General features: G+C 40.0%; 1 protein-coding gene and 1 long non-coding RNA gene across 2 annotated transcripts in view; one reads left to right on the top strand and one right to left on the bottom strand.

The window, feature by feature from the left end:
- The window catches only part of CEP128 (centrosomal protein 128), a 667,652-nt gene that overhangs the window by 281,108 nt on the left and 371,948 nt on the right, over positions 1 to 14,596 (bottom strand). The gene's annotated exons all lie outside the window — the stretch shown is intronic.
- LOC128644796 (uncharacterized) overlaps positions 2,453 to 14,596 on the top strand; it is a 33,071-nt gene continuing 20,927 nt past the window's right edge. Inside the window, exon 1 of the long non-coding RNA XR_008400049.1 lies at positions 2,453 to 2,522. This is a non-coding gene — a long non-coding RNA (uncharacterized LOC128644796). The remainder of the gene's footprint in view (positions 2,523 to 14,596) is intronic.

Genomic DNA, 14,596 nt, shown 5'->3' with positions numbered 1-14,596 from the left:
CATAATAAACACAGAGCCTCCTCTATGTTAGACATGTTAGAACTAATAAAGAGACTAGTAAGCTTGGAAAACACTTTAAATCAAGTTAACAAGCAAATATAACAAACGTTACTGTGCCTTTAAGAGAAACAAATTTTGTCAAAATTTGAAAAACAGTGAAAAAAGGCAGTAAATCAAACGAAATTTTTACAGTACATGTAATAAGTTAACAGAGCATTGCACCCACTTGCAAATGGATGATTAACCCCTTAATGCAAAAAACAGATAAAAAAAAAAAATAAAATAAAAAAAAACCACATTTTTTTTTAAACAGACACAACAAAACTGCCACAGCTGTTTCTATGCAAAATTTAAGCCAGCCATGTGGAAAAATTAGGCCCCAATAAGTTTTATCACCAAACATATGTTAAAAAACGATTAAACATGCCAGCAAACGTTTTAAAACACATTCTTATAAGAGTATGTATGTCTATTAATAAGCCTGATCCAGTCGCTATCACTGCATTTAAGGCTTTACTTACATTACTTCGGTATCAGCAGTATTTTCTTAGTCAATTCCATTCCTTAGAAAAATATATTACTGCACATACCTTAGCATATATCTCTATCAATCAGCCTGGTACCAGTCGCTTTCACTGCATTTAAAGGCTGTACTTACATTACTTCGGTATCAGCAGTATTTTCTTAGTCAATTCCATTCCTTAGAAAAATATTTTACTGCACATACCTTATTTGCAGGAAAACCTGCACGCCATTCCCCCTCTGAAGTACCTTACTCCTCAGAATGTGTGAGAACAGCAACTGGATCTTAGTTACGTCTGCTAAGATCATAGAAAAAACGCAGGCAGATTCTTCTTCCAAATACTGCCTGAGATAAACAGCACACTCCGGTGCCATTTAAAAATAACAAACTTTTGATTGAAGAAATAAACTAAGTATAAAAAACCACAGACTCTCACGACCTCCTATCTATGTTGAGACTTGCAAGAGAATGACTGGTAATGGCAGTTAGGGGAGGAGCTATATAGCAGCTTTGCTGTGGGTGGACTCTTGCAGCTTCCTGTTGGGAAGGAGAATATATCCCATAAGTAATGGATGATCCGTGGACTGGATACACTTAACAAGAGAAAATCAGCTGATCATCCATGGTAATTCTGAAAACCTGGCCTGTTGGGGAGGCCTGAGAACAGTGATCTATTTGGTGTCTGAAACAGTTTGGAGTGACATTTTTAAAGGCTACTCAGAAAGGTGGGGGGGGGGGGCAGTTTAAAGCTGTAACCATCATTATCTTAGAAATAAAGGCAATCTGTTTTGGAGGTTCAAATCAAGTATGGCACAATGATTATTTGCCCTTCTTCCCAGGCCACATCTCGCATGTCATCGCTCAGATCACTGGTGCCTATTAAAATTATTTTGTAAGACAAAAAGTAACAAAGTGCTGAGGCCATTTTTTCTTTTGTCAAACCTTCAATTCTCATGACTAAACAGTTGAGCAGAGATTGATGCAGAAAATAAAACATTTTATTTGGCTTGATCAAAGCTTTGTATGAATTGGATGGCGTAAAGAAAAACAAAACAAAAATAACACAGAAGGATTCTGCGCAAAAGCTTTGGCAGGTTCTACAACAAGCCATGGGACGGATTCCATCCCTTGAACTGAACAAACTAACAGAGCCAAGTAACCCATTTGGAACCTACTCTGATGTTGGCTGGTACACTCCTGCGCCAAACCGGCTGAGTCATCAGAAAAGGAATTATCAGTAGAGAGAGCAAACACAAGCTCAGTGCACTGGATTTGCATATTAAATCATTAATAAAAAAACAAACACATTTTTCCAGCTTGATAAAGGGACAGGAACTATTTAATGGGTGTTAAATAAATAAAGCCCTCCATTAGTCTGAAATGGTGTTCACTGCTTCTACTAAACTACTGACTTTTTTCTTCTTGTTACGGTAGGGATGTATACTTGCTCTACATCCTGAAGAAAAAAAAGATGTGTAAAGAAGCCGTGGCATTTTTAATACATCTGTTTATTTTACAGCTACTATAAAACATCCTTATCGTTTCAAAGCGCTCCCAAAAAAAACCTGTGTGTTCAAATGCACTTCACTTGCGGCTTCTCATTATGTTAATGAAGGTATCCAATCTAAAAACTATTAAAGGGCCATGATACCCACATGTTGAAACACTTGAAAGTGATGCAGCATAGCTGTAAAAAGCAGACTAGAAAATATCAGCTGAACATCTCTATGTAAAAAAAGATATCCAAAGTATTCACACCCCATTGTAAAGAACTTTAAGCAGGAAATCAGTATGCCTGTCCCTGGACTTGCAAGGGAGTGTGCCTCATGCACACTCATCTTATTCCCCTATTCAGTTTAAGGACGTTTACTATGAGATCACAGTTCATGACCTCAGCACCGCTGAAGCGGACTGGCTGCTGTTCATTTCTTTTTCTTTTACCTGCAGCTGGGCAGTAACTGAAATATAACTTACTCTGGCGAGCTGTGGAAATTCTGAGGTAAAATATCTTCTTTTCTTACACTGATATTTTCCTGTCAGCTTTTTACAGTTATGCTGCATCACTTCCAAGTGACTTGGCATATGAGTATTATGTCCATTTCAATGACTATATCACGGGCAAAACTGTGTTGATGGTATATGTTCAGAGCAGGAAATATTAATATCCTTTCTAGTGAGTTGTTAAAAAACCCCCACAGAACAATCAAAAGTGGAGACTTGTGTGGGACAAATTTCTTATCAGTGAAATTGATTTAGAAACACAGCGAAAAGATACTTAGGATTTAATTGTAGCTGACACTACTACTGTGGTGTAATCATAGCACGACCAGACAGTGCTAATAGAAAGGGACACCTTTGACAACTCCTAGCACCTCACTGAGTTTCAGAAGGAATTTTTCAGAACGTCTTAATGACACAATAAAGTTAGACAGGATTTATACAAAGCTGGCTACTTACAATGTTACTCCAATAAAGCGTATATTGGGGACTGTAAATCCACTTATAACAGATGTGCACATGGGCTTGTCGAGCTATTTTTGTTCCAGAGAGTTGGAGCGACATCAAAGACTAAAATGACCAAAGTCCAATCAATATAATATTAGTGCAGTATTACATTATTTAAGAACTAGCTGCCCCAGAGGGCAGTCTATGTGTTGTAAATAAAAAAATAAAAAAATAGAACTACAGAAAAAAAAACACATTATCCAAAATGAAAAAATTACACCTAATCCCTATGAAAATAAAAAAGCCCCCCCAAATAAAAACACCCCCTAATCTAATGCTAAACTACCAATAGCCCTTAAAAAGGCTTTTTGTAGGGCATTGCCCTAAGTTAAACAGCTATTTTACATTAAAAATAAACAAAGTCCTCCCTAACAGTAAAACCCCCCACCCACCAAATCCCCCCCCCCCAAAAAAACCTAACACTAAGAAACATTTAGCTCTTTTTCACTGCCTTTAAAAGGGCATTTAGCTCTTTTTCAAAGTGCCCCAAAAAAAAACCTAAGTTAAAAAAATAAAAGAAACCCATTTTTTTTAAAAAAAATAAACCTAACACTAAAGCCCCAAATAGGTACTCACGGTTTCAGAAGTCCGGAGGAGAAGGTCTTCTTACAGATGGGTCCATCATCTTCATCCACAGCAAAGGTGGTGCGGAGCGGAGGTGCTCGGCGACATGGAGGCTCCTCTTCATCCGATTGTCCATGGTATACTGAAGAAAGAATGCAAGGTACAGCAATTAATTTAAGGTACCTTGCATTCCTATTGGCTGAATTTTTCAAAACAGCCAATAGGATTAGAGCTACTAAAATCCTATTGGCTGTTCAAATCAACCAATAAGATTTCAGTAGCTCTCATTTTATTGGCTGCTGAATTTTATAAAACAGCCAACAGAATGAGAGCTACTGAAATTCTATTGGCTGTTCAAATCAGCCAATAAGATTTCAGTATCTCTCATCCTATTGGCCAATTTAGAACATTTCAGCCAATAGGAATTCAAGGTACCCCAATAAATATGGGGTACCTTAAATTCTTTCTTCAGTGTGCGGTGGACAATCGCATGAAGAGGAACCTCCACGCTTTCACCGAGGAGCGCCACTGCCGCTGATGACTGCCGCCAAGGATCGCCACATCTAGAAAGACCGCTCCAGACCTCCGATCTGCCCCGCCTTCTCTGTGGATGAAGATGATGGACCCGCCTGGAAGAAGACATTCTCTGTCGGACTTCTGAAACCGTGAGTACCTATTTGGGGCTTTAGTGTTTTGTTTTTTTTTAATTTTTTGGGCACTTGGCAAAAGAGCTAAATGCCCTTTTAAGGGCAGTAAAAAAAAAAAAGAGCTAAATGTCATTTTAAGGGCAATGCCCATACAAATGCCACTTTCAGTTTAGGTTTTTTTTAGTGTTAGTTTTTTTTTGTTTAGGGGGGGGTTTGGTGGGTGGGGGTTTTTTTACTTTTAGGGGGGACTTAATTTATTTTTAATGTAAAAGAGCTGTTAAACTTAGGGCAATGCCCCACAAAAAGCCCTTTTAAGGGCTTTTGATAGTTTAGCATTAGATTGGGGGTGCTTTTATTTTGGGGAGCTTTTTTATTTTCATAAGGATTTTATTTTGCATAATGTGTTTATTATTTTTTGTAATGTTAGCCTTTTTCTTATTTTTTGTTATTAGATTAATCTAAAGTAAGTTTTTTTGTATGTTTTATTGTAATGTGGTTTATTTTTATTGTAATTAAGGGGTTAATTTAAGGGGGTGTTAGATTAGGGGGCTTTGTCATCAAATTAGTTTTTTGTTTTGTGGGGGTTACCGGTGTAGGAGATAATGCGTAAATTAGGTTTAATGCGTTGTGGGGGATTGGCTGTTTAGGGGTTAATAGTTGGATTAGGTAGTTTGCCATGTTGGGGTTTGCAGATTTTTTTTCTCTTAATACTTTATGAGGGAGGTTAGTTTATTTTGTTCTTAATACTTCGTACATGCGGTTAGGTGTTTTTTTTTCATACTTATTGCGGGCAGCGTTTTTTCTTTGTAATGCTCCATTTGCCTTCGCTGCATCCTGGTGGATTCCGAAACACTCGGTGGATTCTTTCACCACCCTGTCATTTTCGGAATCCACCGGGATACAGCTTATGCAGTGGAATCTTTCACCTCCCTGCCATTTTCGGAATCCACTTTGCTGCATCCAGGTGAATTCTCTTGGCTGCATACGCAGACAACATTCTGTTGGCTGCCTCGCACTGCCAACATTCCTTTGATAATGTGTGCGCAACTGCCGACGGACATTACAAACGCAATTATAGTATAGATATCGACTTAGCATCAAAACAGTGAATCAAGCAGGTACATATAGATATAAGGAGTGAAATTCCTGGGTGGGAATAACATTTTTAGCATTTGCACCCACTCCTGATCCTAAAGGATGTGAAGGGAAACGCAGGAAAATCAGGAAGGTTTAATAAGATAAACAACCACTTTAATATCTGTGTACATTTTAAAAAAACAAGCAAGGTAACATTTAGGTCTGAAGTAACAGTTTAGTAGAATAGCATGGAAAGGTGAGACCTGCAAGATCCATTAAGAGTGTGACAGCATCTGCAGTTAAAGGGACACTAAACCCCAATTTTTTCTTGTACGATTCAGATCGAGCATGCAATTTTAAGCAACTTTCTAATTTGCTAATATGATCAATTTATGCTATATTCATTTTAAAAAGCAGGAATGTAAAGCTTAGGAGTCAGCCCATTTTTGGTTCAGTACCTGGGTTATGCTTGCTTATTGGTGGCTAAATGTAGCCACCAATCAGCAAGTGCTACCCAGGTGCTGAACAAAAATTGGGCCGGCTCCTAAGCTTACATTCTTGATTTTCAAATAAAGATAGCAAAGCAAGAGAGCATGCATTTTTCTTATTTACTCCTATTATCATTTTTTCTTCGTTCTATCTGAATAATGAAAGAAACAATTTGGGTTTAGTATCCCTTTAAGTAACAGTGGACTATGATTTGTATAACTTTATATGGATCATTACTTTTTTTGTAATATAAGTAAGACTAAAATATACATTGCATGTAAACAGCTGGCGAGAAGAGGAAGGGAGGAGGTGTTACTTGTACTCTGCTTGCATAACTCTCACACTCCCATACACTGAGGAGTAGTGCAGTATCGTTACCTCAATTCACCCTTCTTAGGCTCCCATCAGAAAAAAATGGGTTAATGTGCCTCAAAGATCTGGCTGCTTTTCCTGCCATGGAGACAGAGATGGGAATCACTATTGTTTTAATCAAGGACATGTGAGAGGATAAAAGAAATTGGAAATGCCTGCAAGAGGGGGAAAAAAGGCTGCATTCAAGGAGTCATGGAATGTGCCTGTCAGGGCTAGACCCCGGAGAGCCACCGGTGGCCATTATTAAAGAGTACTTGAGCGGCAGCCAGGCTTGCCTTGCAGCTGTGTTGCCAGGATAATAACTGTACACTTATATATAGCATGGATTCTCGTTAAGTGCACCCCAGTTAATTTTTCCCACATTCTCAGAGGTTTTGGCTGTGGTACGTTGTCGGTTCAGCCACAGCTGTGCCGATGAACACCTCAGCCTTTTTAACCCTCTCCATGCCTGTGGGTCCTTGGAAAGGTCACACGTCTATGTTGATCTAGCAGATGTGCGTGTATAACATATGCTATAATATTTGTGTATACAAAATTGTTAAGGTTTAACAAATTACATTAAACAAGAAAACAAACAATGCTTGTCAAATACAACAATTAGACAAGAAAATGTGCCTGTTGAACACCTACATCTCATTGTTTGCTTTCATCTTTAATATAATTTAATAAGCATATGAAACATTTTGGGTTTTATGTCCCTTTAAGTTATTTGAAGTTATAGCAACCATTTAGGTATCCTGCAGCACAGACACGTTGGCCTTGAATGCATTATCTATCCTCATGTTTAGAAAGATGAATTCATTATCCACACTATTATTAAAAATGAAATCTATATATATCTGCCGGGTTGCTTTGTTTAACAAAATCGTAGTTTATATTGCGCTGACTTCCGATCATCTGGCGACATTAGAAGAGAAAAAGATGTGAAATATTCTGAGCATTCCGCTTTAAATGGAAGATAGAACATCTGGGTTCTCTGTCCCATTAAGTCACTGGTGCAAACAGAACACTGTATAGAACACTAACTGGAGAAGACAAAGTGAGATTAAAAGGAAAAGCTCTCTAGGGTGCAGGACCCAGAACTACTTTCTCTCCCAGTTTGCCTTCACTGTATCATCATGGTTTATTGCAACCACCCAAATAGAGCTGCACAATCTGCCTTATAAATAAAAAAGATAATAAAATCACAAAAGGACCCATTAGACAAAATATTATACTGCAAACTCCTGAATATTCCAGAGAGCAGACATGCTTGAAGGATAAGCTTCTTTAGAAACTGCACCTAATGATCACTGCATATATCACCAAGATTCTCGTGTTTGACCATGGCACACCTTTGAATTAGGATGAAAATGGACCATTTTGCTTTGTAAACCATCTAAAGAAGTAAACAGATAAAAGTGAGAAGAAAAAAAGGATAATTATAAACGGATACAAAAAAAAAAAGTCTTTGCAATTTATGTGTTTTGGATTTTCATGTTTGTCCTTCGTAATCTACAGAAATCATCTGAAAATCACAAACCATCTTAACTGTAGTGTGATTTATGTTTATAATAAGCAAAGGTCGTCAATCGGATTCCTGAGGGACAGAAAGAAAAGCATTGCACCATGATAAATATATTACATGAATTATCTCTCTTCTTTCCTAGTGACACCCAATTCAGCTTCTCAATCAACCCTGAAATCAGTTACTTTTCATTACATAATCTAAAAAACAAAACACTGCCACTGTTCCTTGCTCAAACATATGGGCTCTACACGGCTTTCCGCTTGCTTCCCTGTACTTATTTTAGGATTAGTTATTCCGTATTTTTTATACTTACAAACTGATATTACTCTAAAGCCCAGAATATTGTTACGGAAAGTCAAATCAGGTTGTGTTTAATCTGTTTAATAGTTTATCACAACTTAAATGCACGGATACTTTGACCACGACTGAGAAGGTCTTTATAAAAAGTGCGTATATTTTGTTTATTAATTCCAAGCACAAAACAATGTGCATGGAAAATATATTTGCATAAACAATTTGTGAAACTCAAATGAAACATTGGCATCTAATGTCAAGGCTTGTCACCAGAAGGATACTAGTCTAATTCAAGAGCAATCTAGTCTGAAAATATATGGCTAGCATAATAACATAAATCATGCTTACCTGATAATTTCATTTTCTTCCATGGGAAAGAGTCCACAGCCGCATTCATTACTTTTGGGAAATAAAACCTGGCCACCAGGAGGAGGCAAAGACACCCCAGCCAAAGGCTTAAATACCTCCCCCACTTTTCTCATCCCCCAGTCATTCTGCCGAGGAACAAGGAACAGTAGAAGAAATGTCAGGGTGAAAAGGTAACAGAAGAATACAACTAAGATGCCCCACATAAAAAAACAAGTGGGGGGCTGTGGACTCTTTCCCACAGAAGAAAATGAAATTATCAGGTAAGCATAATTTATGTTTTTCTTCCTAATGGGAAAGAGTGCACAGCTGCATTCATTACTTTTGGGAAAACCATACCAAGCTAAAGAGGACACTGAATGCCAAAACGGGAGGGTACAATAGGCGGCCCATTGTGAGAGCACCAAGCCTGAAACCACTACCCAACAAAAACCCTGCTTCATCCGAAGCCGAGAAAACTTTAAAAAAGGAAAGGTCCTAAGGACACTAACCAGCAGATAGTCCAGAAGCCTAGCTAGAGACCATTCAACTGAGCCAACAGTCCTCCAGGAGACACTGTCGCCCAACAGTTGGTCCCTCACCGCTCACTCCTCACCAAAGATGGGAACACCAGACTAAACTCCACAAGGGTAGGGCAAGGAAGAACCGAAGGGAAACCGAAAGGTCACCACAAAATCAATAAAAGGAAAACCCCCAAAAGTGAGCCCAGCTCACAAAGATCCAAATGGATCCTGACAGACAAGGGGGGCTACGCCCAGACTAAGCAGAAACCAGAGGTTTAGGACCGGGCATCTAAGCAGAGAAACCCTTCTCTCAACATCATGCAAAGCACCGAAAGACAACTGAAGACGTGTAACAGACACGGACGAAAAACCCTGAGTCAAGAACACACAGCCATCATCAGGATGGCACAGAAGAATACTTGCTGAGAAGTAAAAAGTGGCCAGCAAGAGAACAGATTGCAAAAGAAAACTCCCAGACAGAGCGCACAATCTAGGCAATCGAAGCCGCCAGACCTACACACAGGGCTCCAAAAAGGGGAAGCACATAACCTCAACTGCACCCCCAAGAGAGAGGTTACACCCAGAACCCGAAGGTGTATGGTAACCCTGGACCTTCTGCTTACAAGCCCAGGGACAACGCATCTCAGAACCCACTCCCAGCCGGGCCAGCCCAAGCATCGGCAGGTCTGAAACAGGAGAACAGAAAACCCCAACACCAGCTCAAAAATGAGTGGAAAATGGCCACAGCCATCCCAACAGAGCACGGGTGCCAACCCGACTCCTTAGAAACAGACGACAAGGCTGTAGACCCAAAGGAATCTAACTAAAGGCCCACCATAGTCTCAACACGGAGCCAGCAAGACTCCAGATGGAACATAACAACCAGCAGAAAAATACCCCTCTCTGAAGGGTATAACTCTCAGTTCCAACCTCCTAAATCCAAAAGAATCCCTAGAAAAAAGACCACACCTCTATAAGAAGGAGAATAAGCCCCCCACCCTAAGAAAAGGGATGAGGCCAAAAAGGCAGAGCACCTGCCCACAAGACACAAAGACACAGGCTAAAGGAGAGATCAATCTCCAACGCAGATGAATTGGAAGGAATCCCCTAAGGAAATAGCTTGCTACCACACATCCAATGTGCAATAGCTATAAGAAGATAGAGAAGGCGCCACATAGCATAATTCTGTGTGATATGTCAGGAAAGATAATTCAAACTCTGCTACACTCACGTTTTGTGAAGCCACTAAGATGTGGATGCAGGCTGGGCAGACCGGAACCTTAGAGTTGTCCGGTAAAACTCTCCTCTTAAGCTCACAGGAACCAGGTCTCAGTCCCTATGCAATGGGTAATGAAATCGTAACCCTTGGGGAACCTGTGTTTTGTGTTAATAAACACTCGAGCAAAGGCTGGTCTCAGCATCACCTCCATACAATCAGAGGATCAAGACAGAAAAGTATGCACAGATCCCCAGCTCCGAGCAGAGCCCAAGAAGAACTACGCCCAGTACCCCTAACAGGGAACTGGCCCTATCCCGGAGGGGAACCCAGGCCCCCTTAAAAGGAGACTAAACTCACATGGAGACAACAGAGGAAGACCAAAGGGTCTCATAAAAAACAGCTAGCCAGTACACAGTCAATGTGCAATAGCTGCAGCTGATCACGTTCTGTAACCCATCCACTGCAAGGCAGCTGAACTACCCAATAAACTACTAGCTGCTGAGAACTAAATCAAGAAGGAACAATTTCCGGGGCCAAACCGCCCAACTCGGCGGCAAGAGAGCGCAAGCCCCCAAAACCTCCACTACAGGGGAGGAGCTCTAGGGTCCTGACAACCCCAGAGAGAGAGAGAGGTCGCACAGGAACTCCACTGACCCAGTCATCCAAATTGAAGGGGGGGCTATAAGGGACTGAGACAATCCTTCCTACCTCACAGACCCACCGCGTCTCTAGAATGCTTAGTTGAACACAGAGGATAACATGAGCACCTCAATGCCTCTACTGGATCAGCCAAGCTGAGCGGTGCACGTGTCTATCGATGAAAATAAAATACAAGGCAACCCGTAGGTTAAACGCCCAAAAAGAAACAGGCCTACCGCAGGAAACAGCCAAATGGAACCCCGTTCTTCCAAAAAAACTGGAAAAGATCTCAATACATGGACAATCAAGAGATTACATCTTTCCCACATGTCTAATGAGGCGCGCCATTCGAAGAGCAGACCGTGAAGGCGCGCAATTCTGTAACGAAAGGCACAACACTCAGGGACAGTCGCACCCGCAGGGAACTGTACAGTTCCAAGGTGGAATACCCGGGACAACAGAGCAGGGAAGGAAGGCACCACCCTGTCCTCAAACTCTACTCAATTTAGGAATCAAAAGGTTCATCAGGCAATATGACCTCTGGAACCCCTGAACTCGCCAAAAAAACTTCTTTAGAAGAAGCGCAAATTTCTAAAACTAAAGTCTGGTTCCTCCGCAGCTGGGAGGTTGAGAGGCAGCAGACTCTGACCCAGAAAGTTCGCAGAAGAACTTCATCCACGGATAACCCTATTAGTTAAATCCAAAAATTATTTGATGTACTCTGGAAGGAGTGCAATATGTAACCCCTTTTGCTTGCGCTTAATAGGGTGAGGAAAAGCATTAAGGCTGCAGACACTGCCGTCTGAACTACGCAGTAACTTCTGGAGAAAAAAAAGCCCCCCCTCCAGATGGAGGATCACCAATGCTACGGGAAAACTGCATGTGTATAGAGATAACAATGTAGGGTACGCACCTCCTCAGAGGTGGACCGGCTCCATGATATCAAATATGCTTGATATTATCCCTTTATCAAGGCATATGGAACATAATTAAGAGGGGGGAACTAAGGCCTCCTCCCCCTATAGGAATTGCTCTTTAGGAATAGAGAGAGTGCCCTCTAAAGAAACCGAATCCTCCATCACTATTGCAATAACCGGAGAACTAGAGAGATAAAACATCTCTTTTTTTTAAATAAAATAAGGGCACCTCTATACCCAATGGCTGGGGCACTCCCCACCTCCTATGACCCAAACAATACAGAGATGTATAACTCCTCTCTGATAGTCCACGAGAGGAGGGAATGAATCACATAGTGCACAATGCAGGACCGTCCCTGCTACGAGAAGAAAGCGCGCCAAGCTTGTAAGCTGCATGGCTCTCAAAGTGAAAAAGAAACCTGTGTATTCCATAACAGCCTAAGAGCCCATAAACATCTCACACATAAAGCAGCATAAAAATCAAATAAACACAGAAGGTTATTATTTCCTCCCTCTTCAATAATCCGCCTAAGGAGATATTAACCCTTGATTCTATAAAGATAAAAAGGCGCCACACTGTGACCCTGTCTTCTGTGTTAACATTATATAATAAAAAATTAAATGATCTTACCAGAATCTACACTGTGGAACAGTGAACACGGCCCTTCAAGTGTGACAGGTCGTAGCATCGCTCCTGAGATGGACTTGAGAGAAGAATGCAGTCTGCAAAACTTGTCAACGCCGATTGCTGTAGGAGCTGTTAATATGAGTCGGGATGGATGTTGCAGAGGAAGAACTCTCCTGCATCTCCGGACTCTAACTTCTTTCACCCAGGCCCTCAGTGAGAGAGCTTATAGGGCTACTTAAAACTCCTGTCGCATTGCCCTCCATAAGAGACAAAACAAATTCTGACACTTCTCTAACACACCTCCTGGGACGAAAGGCAAAGAATGACTGGGGGATGAGGGAAGTGGGAGGAGTATTTAAGCCTTTGGGCTGGGGTGTCTTTGCCTCCTCCAGGTGGCCAGGTTCTTATTTCCCAAAAGTAAATGAATGTGGCTGTGGAACTCTGATGAAAATATAGCCACAGTTATAGCCCTTTAAAAAGAGCACAGCTTGTTTTATGGGATGTAAAACTACAATGCGCTTTAATTTCTCCCATTCCAGGAAGGATTTCTTCAGAAAGTAAATGGGTTTCCTTATTATTATTTAAATTACAATGGCATATAAGATTCAGGATTTTTTTAAAGGGATATGAAACCCAAAAATTTCTTTTATGATTCAGGTTGAGCATGTGGTTTAAAAAAAAAACTTTATAATTTACTTAGATTATCAATTATTTTTAGTTCTCTTAATATCTTTTGTTGAAAAGCATGGGACGTATGCTTAGGAATGTTATCCATTTGCAAAGAGCACATGATGGCAGCACTACTCCCTACCATATAGTGCTTCAGATGCCTACCTAGGTATCTCTTCAACACAGAATAATCATAGGAATTAAACACATTTTGCAAAAAGAAGTAAATTGGAAACTTTTTTAAAAAAATGGTTATGCTCTGTCTGAATCACTAAATATTTTTTGGGGGGGTTTCGTATCCCTATAATCTTGTGATTATGAGTCAGTATGAAAATATTGTGCATTACTCATAACACTGCTAAATCAATATAAACTTTTATAAAAGGGAAAAAATGAATTCTTTCTTTAGGAAATTTCACAACTTGAATATGTAAACCCCTGCAAGCATTAAATGTAACGAATTATGATCAAGTGGTAAACAGATCTCATATTGACCAGGTAGTGATACAGGCTAGAAGGTCATTTTCTACATAGAGTGCTTTGTGACATTTATATTTGTGTAGTGCTCCACAATCCAAACCAGCTTATTTAAAAATGACCAAAAGAATATAGGCTGCCATTCCCTTCAAAACAAATGTAACATCTAGGTACTTAATAGTCTAACCTGTCTTAAATATCAGTCATGAAATGGTTAATGGCAAAAATGAATGGATTCCAGGAAAAGTATAGAGTGAGGCATCACTAACACAACTTAATATGTATCAGGGGCATTTCTCTAAACACATCTTCTTCAAGAATGTGATTAAAGAAAGCCCATTTATTTGTTCTACCTGAAGTGAAGGATGGTTTGATAGGTGGTGTAAATGGCCATGCAGAATTCAGGTACCATTATTCCGTAGCTGAAGCCTCACTCAGCTGTAAAGCATAGCTGATGGATTACCTTGGGTGTCCCAGTGGCTTTATTGTTCACAAACCACTGGTCCCCTTATTGCATTATCTATACAGCTATCGAACGCCTGGCCGTGCAGAAGAACGCACAAAATTATTCCCACATATCAAAACTGACAGGCGCTGGAGAGGATGTTTCACAAGGAGTGTGCTTACATATGCAGACACCACAGACCCACAAGCGCACGCACTCTAATCAGAGATGCACAAATACGTAACTGTAAACCTGCATTCTTTTTGTGTAGGATGTGTAAATAAAGCCAGTATCTGAGTATGTGAGAACTACAAAAAGTAACATTGCAGGTATAGCATTTTTATACCGAAACGTCACTACTGGAGTTTAATATTGGACCCCCCGATTTGTCACTCCAGAAACCTAAAGGTAGCTAATGCTAACATAGATCTATAAAGCATGCAGAAGAAATATAAATGATCATGTTTCTGGGGGGTAATAGGTCAGGACTCATTGGAGAACTAACCCAGATATTATATAGCATGTTCTGTTTAAAAGTTTAAAAAAAATATACTGGGCTCTTTGTTGTAATCTTTTTAGAATTCTAACTTTAGGAGGTGCATTGGATTTAAAAGCCCCACTGAATAATATGTATGCATGAGTAAAGTTTAAATTCAATACATTAAATGTCTTCCATTGTAAAAAGAATATATGATAAATGTGAGAAATAGAGATTTCTTAGTGCGTAATCAAATATAGCAGTTATATAAAAT

Source organism: Bombina bombina, chromosome 1 (genome assembly GCF_027579735.1).
Source record: "Bombina bombina isolate aBomBom1 chromosome 1, aBomBom1.pri, whole genome shotgun sequence".
Taxonomy (NCBI): domain Eukaryota; kingdom Metazoa; phylum Chordata; class Amphibia; order Anura; family Bombinatoridae; genus Bombina; species Bombina bombina.
Note: the sequence above shows the minus strand (reverse complement) of the source record. Positions and strands in the feature narration are given on the sequence as shown.